Here is a 14,518-nt window from a genome sequence, read left to right on the forward strand (position 1 = left end):
AAAAAAATCATAAAAACATAAACAATGTTAACACAGTAGCATTAATCGAGTCAGCTAGTAAAAAAAACACAAACAAATAGAAGACAACTCCCAGTGGTAACGAAATTTCCATACTTGTAATCTTCGACTTGAAGACAAATAAAGCAGAATAAAATATGTAAATTGTATACAGCGAAAAAGTGGAAAACCCTCTGAGGTGCTCTAAGTGGCTACGTAGCCAAGTGCCAAGTGGTTCAAAGAAAAATCACGGCAGATGAATTTTTTACAACATTTTCTTTGCGGGATGTTTTAATGTTTATTTATGTGAGGGGTTAATATTAATGGCTATTGGAGATACCGGTTTGTTTGATTTATCGCGACTTTTGGATTAGGTACGTTTTCGAGGATCTCGTATGTTTTTTTAATGTTTCATTGGAAAACAAATTGCGAGTGTGAAACTTGTCGTTCTTGAAGATTGGTTGGCGTCGTGAGATATGTAGATCGTGGATCGTTTTATAACAATGAAATAACTTCAAAAAGATGCAATTATTCCTCCAAAAGTACGAATCAAAGTATAATATGATTTTAACAGATGAAACGGCAATACAGTTTTTCATCATCTTATATACATACTATGTATACTTAACCTAGAATGCAAAATATTTGCTAAGAAAATCGACGTATTTTCCAGGCAAAACCACGGCGTCCACCTAGTATCAAATATGTCCAAAAATATTCATAGTTTGGATTACACAAATCTCTGTCCATCAGGCGGCTTGACGTTCTATCGCAAAAAATCTGACAAGACAAATGACAGCTGCTACCAGCGACCAGCCTACGTTGACCCGCCATGACCAGCATCGTAATAACAATTATTATGAACGTGTATAATACGAGGGGTCTAGCTATAGTGGTCGGTGGGCTTCTTAAAAGGGGAGTTTGACAAACGATTGCACTATCGTATAGTTAATAAATGTTAATTCTCCACGTTTCTATATGGGATAAAATGGAAGAAAATTCATAATATTTGGTTAAATAAATCGTTTATTGTTTGATATTATAATATTGCTCTATCAGCGTAAATTCAACATCTACATGATGCAATTCTGTGCACTGTTAGACCATGACTGAAAAAAGTTTAATGTTTCTTCCCAGTAATTCCCAGACAGACAATGTCAGGAACTACAACTAGTATTCAAATAAATGTTTCACACACTCTAAAAAGACATAACAGCGGAGGTTTGTCCATATAAAGGAGTGTCATAGAAGAGCCCCATTATGTTCAACTTTATGGCTATTTTCACAGTAACGTAGTCGGTCAGAACGCACCTTATGCATATTTTATTACACTCGATAAAATAAATAGTCTGATTAATAAGCTGGGCATGTTTCGCTACTGGCGGAGCACTCTGTATGGCCGGCGTGTCCTATTTCTGAAATGTGCAGTAACGGTTTACGCGCGTGATCGAGGTACCATTTGTATTTTGACATTCGGAGAAATTCGGCCGCGGATGTTGACCAATCGAACACCGCGCTGCGCCATTTGCATCGTTTCTCTTTTTAAATATTTAAATTGTATGGAATTTGATGTTATTCTCTGTGACTGTACACTTATCAATGTTGCGATATGATACCGCTAGATGGCGCTACTATACGGTTAGATCGCGCTATAGAAGTTTTTTCCGCGAGGGTACATAATAATTTTTGAGTGCCGTTCGGGCTAACTTTGCGCAGAGGCAATATCGTAACCAATGAGGTTAATCCGAGGTGCGATTATTGCTAGTTGAAAACTTTACCAATACCCCGCCGTGTGGACGTGAAATACCGTCCGCTATGGCAATTTTTGAACGGCCGTTAAGGCCTTATTAAGCTGTTAATCATCGCAATTACATCATATACATACGATGGAATACGAAATACGAATATGGATAATGATAGGTTATTGTGCTATTATTATCAAGAATCCAAAATAATTGGGATGAGTCATGAGACGAATGCCCCGGAAAATGGTTCCACATTCCACAATCCCTGAACAAAATCTAATTATACAGATTGCAGTGTGTTTGCTTGAAATAATAAATCTGTATATTTACAAAGACCAAATAAACATTTTTGTTTAGATTAAAATTACAATTTTACATGTGAATCTATAAAATAAGAGTTATAAATTAATAAAATAATAATGCAAGAACTAATTACAATCGAAGTTGCAAAGAAAAAATTACTATCGATTCGTATAGAACAATAATACAAAAATGTACAAATAACTACATAACAAAGTACCTACTGTCGATTTGTCAAGCCCTACATAATATCGGATATGTTAGCCCTATGTTAGGGTTGGATGAAAAACGACAAGTTAGAAATTAACTTTCCTCTGTGAATAATGACTTCGGCCTGTTTGTTCCTACACTATTAGCACTAATGTTATTTTTATCAATATGTTTACATTTAATACTAGTTTGTCCAAAATAGTTTATAGGTTAGGCTAACTCTTTTAGATGGCCTTAATTTTATGGTAATCGTATTTAATTATTTCTGAATTTTAATAAAAAAAAACTATTTAAAGATCATATTTGAATCTAAGAGTTAAGAGCTTCATTCTAATTAAGTAATTATAAATTGTCAATTTAAATATTAGTCAATTTACACATAAATAAATTTATATTTTAAAGCGCAATATTTATTTGTATTAAATAATTAAATGGTATTTATTTTAATTCCATATTTAATTAAAAATAAATATTAAATACCCATCGGTAGCATTTCTCTCACGCTTTTAGGTTTTGCCAAGCGTTTACTAAAATCCAAATCTAATGCACTAAAAAAATAATTTATAGCAAATATTTGGAAAACCAACACAGATATAATCTATGTCTATTTGCGGATAAAATATGACTTAATCGTAACGATCGTGAGTCGACCTAACTTTTATAGCCCTTGAAAAAAGTGTTGTAAATCATAGACAAAGGTTTGGGATGTTTATTGCCAATTTGTTATTTTTTCTCTAGTTATTATCTGTGCTATTTTGACAGGAGTAGCGTTTTATTAATTTATGGTTTGGGAAATTAATCACGTCTTGTTGGAAATAGCGGTTTTTTGAAAATTATTTTTGTAATACAAAATATGATGTTGATTTATGTTGACTATTTATTGTTCCATAAAAGTATCAACATGTTTATTTATTTATCACATTACAATTATAAATACATTTAGATATTTATTATTATTATTAATCAAACGAAGTAAAATAGATACTATACTTACGTAATTTATTTGAATTTTAGAACGCTGTAGGCAATAAAATAGGCTCTAACGAAAATATACTTATAACCTACTAGCTGTGCCCGCGACTTCGTCCGCGTGGAATAGTGACTGCATAGTAGGTGACTACTTAACTTTTATTGAATAAACACGTACTACCATAAATAATTAAAAGAACTGTTAGTAAAATTTATTACTAAACTGAGCTAAAAAATAAAAAATAAATGCCTAGTTAATTTTCTACGTGAAATTTATTTTAAATTATGTCATATTATTTTTAGGCACCAGGAGGGAAGGGAGCAAATTTATTTTTCTTCCTTCCTTGTATGGATGTTTTTGACAATATATCATGCAGCAACTGAGCGCCAAGACAAACTTCAAAACGCAAAGGAATAGAATCCGCTATCGATACTAATTGACATAAGCGTATGATGTTTTGCTAAGGATTTGTTCACCCTACCAACGACGACGACGACCACGAACAAAATTTTCATCCAGTCGCAATTTAACAAAATTGTGCAAAACACAATTAAAATAAAATATTAAAATTTCCTGTCGTTCTGGTGCTTGGAATTTTTTTTTGAGATCAATGAATGAAAAAATAGATTTTTCGTAGAAACGGTAAAATAATCTATAAAAAGCTTCAAATACATTGTTTTCTAGGAGCCACCGTTTCTACGAAAAATCTATTTTTTCATTCGTTGATCTCAAAAATAAAAATTCCAATCACCAGAACGACAGGAAATTTTAATAATTTATTTTTAATTGTGTTTAGCACAATTTTGTTAAATTACGACTGGATGAAAATTTTGTTCGTGGTCGTCGTCGTCGTTGGTAAGGTGAACAAATCCTTAGCAAAACATCATACGCTTATGACAATAATTAGTATCGATAGCGGATTCTATTCCTTTGCGTTTTGACGTTTGTCTCAGCGCTCAGATCTTTCCTGTCTCACGCCTGTAGTAACTAAACCGTTTAGACCGTGCAATAAAAATTAAATTAAAAAAAAAACTAACGCAACGAAGAAAAGTGCATAGAAAAAGGAATAAATAATTTTACAAACTTCCCGAAGATCTTTAAAAATAAATACCATTTTAAATATTTATAAAAATAAAAATGTTGTGTGGTTTTATGAAACCACGGTAAAAGTGAAACTTAGGCACAAAATTATCGTATTTGTACGATAATAATTATCGTACGGTTCCGAACACTGCTTTATACCTACTCGGCAGCCGACCGTCACGCGACATGCGCTACACAGACCAAAAAGTTTGAGACGATGTAATAAAAGTTTCACTTTAAAAAAAACAAAGTCATCGGGGCTGCCATACCATCATTATCATATCATATACAATTATATTTTTTTTATAATGGTACTTAATTTTAAAGATCGTCGGGAAGTTTGTAAAATTATTATTTATTCCTTTTCCTTCGTTGCGTTGGGTTTTTCTTTTTAATTTTTAAATTTTTAACTTCGGTTTCTTATTTTCATGTGATATTTTCAAGTGCGTTTTTGACCTCTACCTCCATATTAGAAAGAAAAAGAAAGAAAGAAAAGAAATTTATTGCCAAAAAAAACACAGCCAAACACATTATAAAATTTATCTTACAATTAGGCAAACGGAGACAGCCTCAGCAAAATGCTACACAAAAGCAGCGCTGATTTTCAGGCTGTACCGGCGATTGCGGTTACATTACATTCCTACATCATATTGATATCTATAAGTTTGTTGCTCCTTGACATCTTTTAAGTTGGGCCGTAACCGTGCACAAATTGTAATGGATCACAGTGGCAAAAGAAGTGGTATCTTTAGGAAAAAAAAATTGCCAAGAGCCAGGCCTATGTGGCTTTGAGTAGAATTCAAAATTTCCAGGGTGTGGCTATCCTCCCGCTCCCATATCCCCCTCTTCTTTCACAGACTTTCAACCCTTCTCTTTCCACACCTAGTAAATGGCAGAACCGATTTTGATGTAAACCATATTATCTAATTATACCTATATGTATTATGTACACGTTATATCCTGTCGTTTGATGCTCCATTTGGTTTATTTATCTAACCACTGTCACCCCTAAATGTAATAAACGGATGAACCGATTTCGATAAAACACGTTGCTCTTTTATATTTTGATATGCCGCTTGAGTATATTATTTGATCACATTCGATTATTGTTCATTCCCACTTTTACCGCTGTAATCTAATAAATGGATAAACCGAATTGGATAAAAATATAACTAATATTTTTTCCCACATTCCCACTTTTACCTCTATATACCTAGGTATAATGAATGGATGAACCGATTTTGATACACTTTATCTAAGAACCAGCGTCGGAAAATATGCTGCCTAACACGCATCTAATTCGTATTACCTGTTAGCGAGCTACGGTGGCACAAACAGACACACATAGCGGTCAAACACTTATCACCCATCTTTTTGCGTCGGGGGTTAAAAATATAATACGACATAATTTAAAGGACATTTTATGTATAAAATTTACCTAGAAGTAAGCATAATTCTAATTTGACCCCTTCCCCCCCTACTACCTCAGCTTACCCCCCCACCCTTGGGGACTTTCGATATGATCACCTGGACATTTATAAGGAAAAACTGTAGCGTATAACAGATAACTTACGTTTTATCGTACACTGTATAGTGTACAAAAGAATGCCTTAGCAAATGTTCGCCGTGAACACTTAAATGGTCATAACTTTTTTATTTACGAACCGATTAACATGAAATAAACACTAAATGTTAAATGAAGATTACTACAATATATTAATGAAAATCGCATCTAAATCGGATAAGCCGTTTCTGAGATTAGCGTGCACAAACATACAGACAAACAGACAAAAAAATTTATAACTACAGTTTTGGGTTTGGGATCGATTTAATAATAACCCCTGCTATTTTTTTTTTACATATTTTTATTGTACAGACATCACTTTTCTAGAATTTTATTATATGTATTGATTGACCACGCGCAAGGTTACTAATTTCCACTACATCCTCACGCAAATCGTCAATTTTTATGAACATTGAATCTGTAAATAAAAAAAAATCAAAAGATAAGTACCTAATTTTATTAAAAAGCTACTAACAAATAAAGTTTTATCAAGAACTAAAGTGACCTTCTTTGGGCGTATAATATAGTCTTGTAAAAGTTATACATAAAAATAAAATTTCATCATTTTCTTATATTGTCATAACTTTAACTAATTAAAAACATGAGTATAACTATATAATTATAATAAACAATAAATATTAAAGCTACAACTTACCTTTTGTGGGAACGCAAGAAGGCGAAAATTAAAAAATAGCCGAAGATTTTTAAAAATGTAACCAATGAACACAATCACTGTTATCTACTATTACCCAAAGAGAATACAAATACCTCAGACACAAATACTACATCTATTACCTATATAACTGTAATGGTGTCTTGTTTGACATCAAATAATAAACATCTACCCTCACTTATAAAAATTTAGTATATTCACATGAAATATAAGCGCACCTGAAATGGACTCTGGGAAGATATGAATTATTTATTTAACTTTAAAAAAAAACAACCTCACCAACATCATAATTCATAATATTTAAATTATGAATTTCCAAGGAGCGTTAATATTATGTAAATTGATTTAATTTTAATGAAATCTCATAGATGGCGCTGTTTTAAATTTGTCTTTATACTACTAAGATTCATTATACTGTTGCTCTGCCAAAATTACTTAAATGATGTAGTTTTTATAGTGTAAAGGTAGACAATAGCATGGCTTACTCAAAAACAACATTTAAACATGAGTCTTTATATTGTACGCTGTCGTAGTACACGGAATACGTAAGAAAAATAAAGGTTCACAGCTCCTCCCCCGAAGGTGATAGCATGATAATATGTATATAACAGCCTGACCCGACCTGTTAGTAATATTCATGCAAAATTTGAAGTAAATCCGTGCAGTACTTTCTGAGATTAGCCTGGACAAACATACAGACAAACAGACAAACAGACAAACAGACAAACAGACAAAAATTCTAAAAACTATGTTTTTGGCTTCTATATCGATTATAGATCATGGATTATGTATTCTTTTAAAAAAATATTCAATGTACAGTTTTGACTTTCCTACGATTTTATTATATGTATAGATATGCAATGTTTTTATATTATTTTATACAGTAATCATTACGAACTATAAAAAAAAAGTGCACGCCTCATAATTTTTTTTAATAATTATTTATTAATTATTATTTTTGTTTATTTAATAACAATTAAACCACATCGAATCAGACCCTGAAAAATGAAAGGGTTCTATTCCTGAGCATACTCAAGCGTAAGAGAAAAAAAAAGACTCGATTAGTAAAGTATTTCGGTCGCTATCGTGTTAACAAGAAAATCCTCCGCACATACAGACACACGGACGTCCAAGACAGAACTTTTTTAAACTGTTTTATAACTAGTTTAAATAACAAAAATGACATCAAAAATATCATGAATGTTAAAAATAGTGTTTTTTCTTAATATATGTGTGTATGTATTATCTTACAAGTGCAATGTATGAAACATAAAAACATTTTAAGTTTGAAAAATCAGATGTTTTGCGCGAAGTGACAGTAGTACTCACCTCAACGCTTCGCTTATGAGGCGTGCAAAATTATAGAGAATTTTAACATACAACTGTGAATATGCGCTTCCAAAAACATTAATAGCGGCAATCTCGCATCGGAATCAAAACAAAAATTTTATTGCGACCAACAAAAACAAGCAATATAAATAAATAACACAAAACAAACGCCAACGATTAAGCTATAAAATGGCTACTGTTTTTTGACACTAGAACCTTTCTACGAACGCATAAAACTACACGACGATTTGTTTAAATTGCATTAACAAGAAAAAGGGCTTAATAAAGTAATAAAATCCCGAACGCCCGGGGCGGGTTATAATTTCGCTATTAATATTCAATATTACCCCAAAACTTGGTACTTCAAAGAAAAATAAGATGACAATCTACGTGTATCTCTTTACCTTGTTCCTAGTAACTGTGCGTGTGTGGGTAATATATTGTGTACCGATATAAAATGTGATTGTGTGTGTGTGCACACGTGTTTGGAAATTAACAACGTAGGTGACATATCCTTTATAGGTGTTTAAATCGTAATATTCTACGTAGATACTTTTATAAATCTGTGCCTCCAGTGAATAAGGGAATAACTCAAAAACAGCACTTTTCAGGAGAGACAAAAAACTATATATCAATACTAAATCTTTATTAATTCAAAATTTTAAGCTTGTATGGGTAAGATATGATGTTAGACTATATTTTTACATATGAACACATATTGTAACAACCCCATAAATATACTTTTTTCGTGTTTTTTTGTAGTTGTGGCCTTATGAACGAGTACTTCATGGAATAACTCAATGTATTCACATAATTTTTTTTTTACTCTTTGCAATATAACGACTTATGCCCTTATGCACTATGTTCATAGTCGCACAACACGACTTATATTATTGCCAGTTTTGGTTTTATAGAAATGATGTGACTTATTATGCTTGAAATTTGTGTACTTTATGACTCAATTGAGGCATTTTAGTGGAAAAACTATGCACGTAGCTTGAAAAACGAATGAAATCAACGGGTTTTTTATCGTTATTAGATAATAAAAACAAAACAACATTTAGGTATTTATGCATTTAACCCTAGAAGTCCAATCTACGTAAATTTGACGTATGAACTCTTCTATATTTACCATCGAATCGCTGCAAAATCCAGAACCAACTTATTAGCCGTCGAGACCTAGCAGTACATAGTTGGCTCATCCCGGTAAATTCCGCCATTTTGTTGTAAAGAGGATGTTGTGCGTCATTTTGACGTATAATTGGGCATTTCGTAACTTTTAAGATTGTTTCAAATTTTTATTTTGTGATTTATTTGAATAATTTTTTTCCAAGTCTCGTTTCACATGATATCTATAGTATTACACTATAGATTGAGTATAAAATGGGATCCAGACAACTTTTATACTAAGGACGAAGAACCTTCAATTTTAGTAAATGACGATTATTGTCCTCCGCTGGATTTGGACTTCAAGCAAGGGGATTGGGTGGCTGCAGAAGATGTTGTCCGGAGTAAAACCGAATATGTTATGGGGTTTTGTTACCCATGTATAATGAAAGTCGTAGATTGTAAAATAAACCTTTGATCTATCTTTCAATAATACAGTACTATGTTGTTAATGCTATACAATGTTTCACCAGTCACCACAATGAGTCTAGTCTGTACAGGTTAGCAGGAGACAATCATTGTGTATTGGTATCAACTGCGTATCGCAATACGTATAATATTTGCGTATTAACTATTGTCCTAGTGAAAATTAATCGTCGAATCAATTTAAAATTCGATCAAGTGCGTTCCGTTTCGAAACGCCACAGATAATAAAATATAGATAATAAAAGTGGCAACGCCACAATGTCATGGTGGTATACTTTGAGGATACAAGCACTATAAAGAGATAAGAGAAGACCGAAAACCATATTCCTGTATGTTCAGTTAATACAGGAAAAGTGATAGGTAATAATATAGGTGGTCAGTGGCGACTGGCGATATTTTACGGCATGATATAGAATTTTAACAATTTCTATATCATATAATATCAAAATAATGTAGATACTTAAATAAAGAAAAAACAATGAGCCACAAAGATTTTTATGAAAAATTAAGCACAGATTTGAAGGTACCTTGGATGCAAATACGACTTGTGGCACGCACTTTGAAGAGACTCTACGTGACAATAGCCCAATTTTTTCAAAATATGTGGTACCATAAAATGTTTACGAAAATGCAGGACCAAAGAAGTATCGATATTGCGGATTTTTTTCCTATAAAAAAGGCAAATTACCAAAGCACAGTGGCTAAAACGCTATATGCGGAGAAAACAATATTCATAATAATTATCAAGACTGGTTATATCCGTTATAAATACTTTTTTTAAGCGACTATTATAGACTATAGTATTATTGTCTTGATTATTGTAGTTAGATAATTTTTTTAAAAAAAGATTAAAAACGAGTTATTTTTTAAAAACCTACCCAATTATAAGAAGAAAATATAAGTTTAACATTTTTGTTGCCTTTTTTGAGATGATTCAATTATCGTTCTGTATTTATATAAACAAAGAGTATAATATCATTAAATGCACTTAATGTGTTAACTGTATTTTTAATATCTATTGCAAAAAATAGTTAATTTCCATAGAAATATATTAGTATCCCAAGTTAACTGATATATATACCTTTATTAAAAAATATAAAGATTTGTTGTTGCAGATTTATTGAAAAAACGATTTAAACATAATAAGGAATAGTGTGTGTTGTTTCCGTGCAGTATTCAAAATAATAGACCAATAGCAACACGGCATTAATGCCAAACTGCCTCATGTCGTCACTTGAACTAATGACACTAAAAGAGTTGTGCCTTTATGCTCATGTTAGAAAAATGACACAAATGCGTTTATACTAAGAAGGTGTTAGGACTGATGGAACAAATTGAATTAAGTCTTTATTCAAAAAGTATAACTACACATACGTCTTTGTGTTCGTGGGTACTTTTGACTCGAGACGAATAGTTCCTTTGCGATTGCCTAAAATGATGGATAAGGTAACTTATACCGTTATTCACACCCTACTTATACCGTTTGGGTCATTCGAAAAAATGGGTTAGGACGCAGCTAGAGATATGACCTTTTGATATGTTGTGTATTTTGACGAGCTGAATCCAATGGTGCAATAAAAACCAAAGGGAATAACTCGTCTTACTCCCTTATTCACTGGAGGCACAGAAATATTAAATATCAGTTGAAGACTTCATTTGCTGTTTTTTGCATACATTTACAAACTGATGTGGCTTAAATTCTGATAATATGTAGATACATAGATTTCCTGTATTTTTATCCGACTTTGGAGGTATTCTGTTTATCATGATGCTTTTGAACTTGAAGATTAGATTTTGAAGGGGAATTTTTTAACATTCATGCTTATAATATGAATAAAGCAAATATCAAATACATACATGTATTAAAATCATTGTACATTAGTAGGTACATTACCTACAATATAATTGTAATCTCTGCGTAAATACACTTAACTTAAAAGAGTCATCTTCAACAAAACTACAAAAACAATAAGGGCAAAAAACTGGGACAATAAAGACAATTTCCTTCATAAAGTACTAAGTCCAAAAGTACATTTTCCATCAGATAACGTGTTATGACGAGTGTGGGTTCATGAATGAAGATGGTTGATAAGGTTTCATTGCGTCAGAAGTCAGAACATCCGTAGGTGTTGGTGTGGAGGCGGTTAATTGGAGCAATAGCGTGGTATTACCAAAATACTGGAATTATTGCAGTACCTACCTAACTATTTATGCTAATTGTGTGATTGTTTATCTGTAAACTTAAAGGCTGGTTAACACTTTGATTAGTGCGAGTGCAGGTGATGAGTGCAGGTGTTTAGTAACTACGTGTGGACAGCGACTGTTTAGTGCAAGTGTTTAGTAGGCTGTGTAGTAAAGTGAATAGAAGCGTGTTCTATTTTTTTGCGAGTGGACTGCGAGTAGCCACGTCCCGCGCGCCCTCCCTTCCCCCTCACTCGCAGTGTGCCTGCCTAAACACGTCTGGACAGGAGTGTTTAGTGTTTAGTGTTTAGCGTAGTGTGTAGCGTCGCGAATTGCACCATTGACCTGCCCTCGCACTAATCACCTGCACTCGCAGTTGAATTGGACACTACTCGCACTACACACCTGCACTCGCACTAATCACCTGCACTCGCACTAATCAAAGTGTGAACCAGCCATAAGTAACTTAAAACTTGGCTTTGGACTTAGATATGTCCAAGTAGTAGTGTAGGTCCAAGGCGATGAAAGAGGTGTTTCTTCAATATAAAAAGAACTGAAATAAGGTACCTATAGAAAAATAATGTGCTAAATTTATTGAATTAAAAGAGGAAGAATCACTTTCTATCAAAATGAAAGATACAGATTTCTTATCTTGCACAAAATTTACATGAGAATTATCTACAAGTATTATACATAGGAATTCTCATGTAAAATGAAGAATTATCTATTAGTCTTGTTATTTTATTCAGATTTCAGATGCTCTGAGTGCTTCGAACAATATAATAACTATACTAATATGTTATTAGTATAATACCAATACCAAAACGATATTTAACAAATGACAATGGATATTTAATAAAACTAAGATCTCCTTTACACTACGAATTATAAAAACATAATTTTCATCATCACAGTCGCTTCCACACCGTCTAGCGACTAGCAGATTCCAGTAAGGCCAGGTACACACCTGAGATTTTTGACGGCTGATTATCGAGATATCATAATGCGTGTTCGGATTTATGGCGTCGTTAAACAAGCTGGCCCACACCGCAATGGACTGTTGACACACGGGCGCCTACGCGGTATTGTGTAGTGTTGGTTTGTGTGGACACGCCTTTATAAGTCTTATATATTATAGTAGAAGATTTTAAAACAGAGCTAAATTGGCAGTAATTGTAGATTGTATGAAATGCGTGTTAACTAATAGATATTGGTTGTCTAATTTTATTGTTTATCTGTATTTGGTTGTGGTGGTGATGTGGGTTCTTACACTTCTTAGTTATCAAGAGAGTTAACGAATGTTAATAAAATTATAAACTTATACTTACAATATGCTTACTAAGTTACTACTTATATTATGTATCTACTAGCTGTTGCCCGCGACTTCGTCCGCGATTACGTCGTTTTTCGTCATTCGTCGTTTAAAAAAAATACGTGACACTTTATTTTTGAATGTTCTTAATTGTCTCTTATAAAAATAAACTACATTAAAATTGAATACTCTGATAAGAAAATCTTAAAATCGGAGGACATCGAAAATCTGAGGAAAACATGAATTTGATTTAAATTCTACATTACTTAGTAATTCAAATAATAATCTAAATTAAATGTAGATTAACAGTTTGAGCGCATCATTATATAATATGTACCTAAGTATTAAATTACGTTAGTTTACATAGTAATTTTACTAAAAACACGATGACTTTCTTTCGCGCTCGGTACAACAAACTAAGCATGTTTGTGGTACGTGGCCCGCATCACTTGACCCCCCGCGAGTTCCCCTCCGTTACTATGCGAAAATACATTCGTCGCCCTACTGTAGGAAAAATTGTAATATTTTAAATTCGAGAAATATTGATTTCTTGTATTCGACTATTCGTTGTAGTCGAATACAAAATATATTTGAAGAAACTTAGGTTGGCCTTCAGGCAAAAGGGATCCTATCAAATGATAAACTTGACCTTGTATCTTAAAAGTAAGCATGAAAGGATCCTCTGATAATTGTTGAGCACCAAAGGATCATTTAAAACGCACTACTATAAGAGCGAATATTGTCTAAGAACTGTTTAGATTGCACATGTTCCTCTAAAAGTAGTGATTTCAAAGGTTCTGGTGTATCTTCAAACGAAAGCCGACTCCTTACTCCTCTTTAAAGCATTACAAAAAGAACATACTACTTGTATACGTAGTATATTATTATTAGTCTGTGATACTACGTTAATATCGCCTATACAGAAGATGATCTGTAAACAATTGTGAGGTTATAAGCAAACCCACTTTTATATTTGTCGGACCACACCACCGAATTCGTAGATTGATCTTCTATGTTTACCTCTTAAGTCATTAAGACTGTCGAAATCTGTCTACAGTAAGACGGGCCTCTCGCTATTCGTCCGTTTCAAGAGACCAAATAAATAGTTTCAATTCTTAATCTTTCATTAAACAAACTTATTAATCGTACTTGTCTCAAATAATCTTGTCTCAAATAATGGTAATATTCGCGTCCCTACTCTAGTCATTGCTTATGCTCATGTTCATCTTCAAGAGATCGAATAATATTATGGTGCACCCTATCATTTGTCAATCGGTCTTCATATTGAATAAAAGTTTCAGATTATCGAGATAAAATATGCCATTTGCGATCAGCTGTGAGACGTTATACCCTCTCAGTGAAGGTTTCGGTCTCACAGGATAGTACATGCCGTTCGCGGTCAGCTGTGAGCCGCAATTCTCGTTGTGAAGCGGTTTCAGGTTCTCGGCATAACACAATATGTTGTTTTCGGTCAATAGTAAGCCTCTTACCTCTAACGATCCTTGAGAACTCTTATTTCTCATTTTCTTAGCTTTGCTCGAATTTCGATATAAAGATTTTT

At 32.9% G+C, this 14,518-nt stretch overlaps 1 protein-coding gene and 1 non-coding gene across 3 annotated transcripts in view; both read left to right on the plus strand.

Annotated features, from left to right (window-relative positions):
* Window positions 1-14,518, plus strand: part of trh (PAS domain-containing protein trachealess) — a 157,315-nt gene that overhangs the window by 72,005 nt on the left and 70,792 nt on the right. The gene's annotated exons all lie outside the window — the stretch shown is intronic.
* Window positions 1,702-1,840, plus strand: LOC149899761 (U4 spliceosomal RNA). Its single transcript, XR_016457937.1, has one exon. It is a non-coding gene; the product is annotated as a U4 spliceosomal RNA (small nuclear RNA).

This window comes from Colias eurytheme, chromosome 20, assembly GCF_061535395.1.
Source record: "Colias eurytheme isolate Ceu_HAF_F1 chromosome 20, ilColEury1 Martin Lab GWU primary, whole genome shotgun sequence".
NCBI classification, from domain to species: Eukaryota; Metazoa; Arthropoda; class Insecta; order Lepidoptera; family Pieridae; genus Colias; species Colias eurytheme.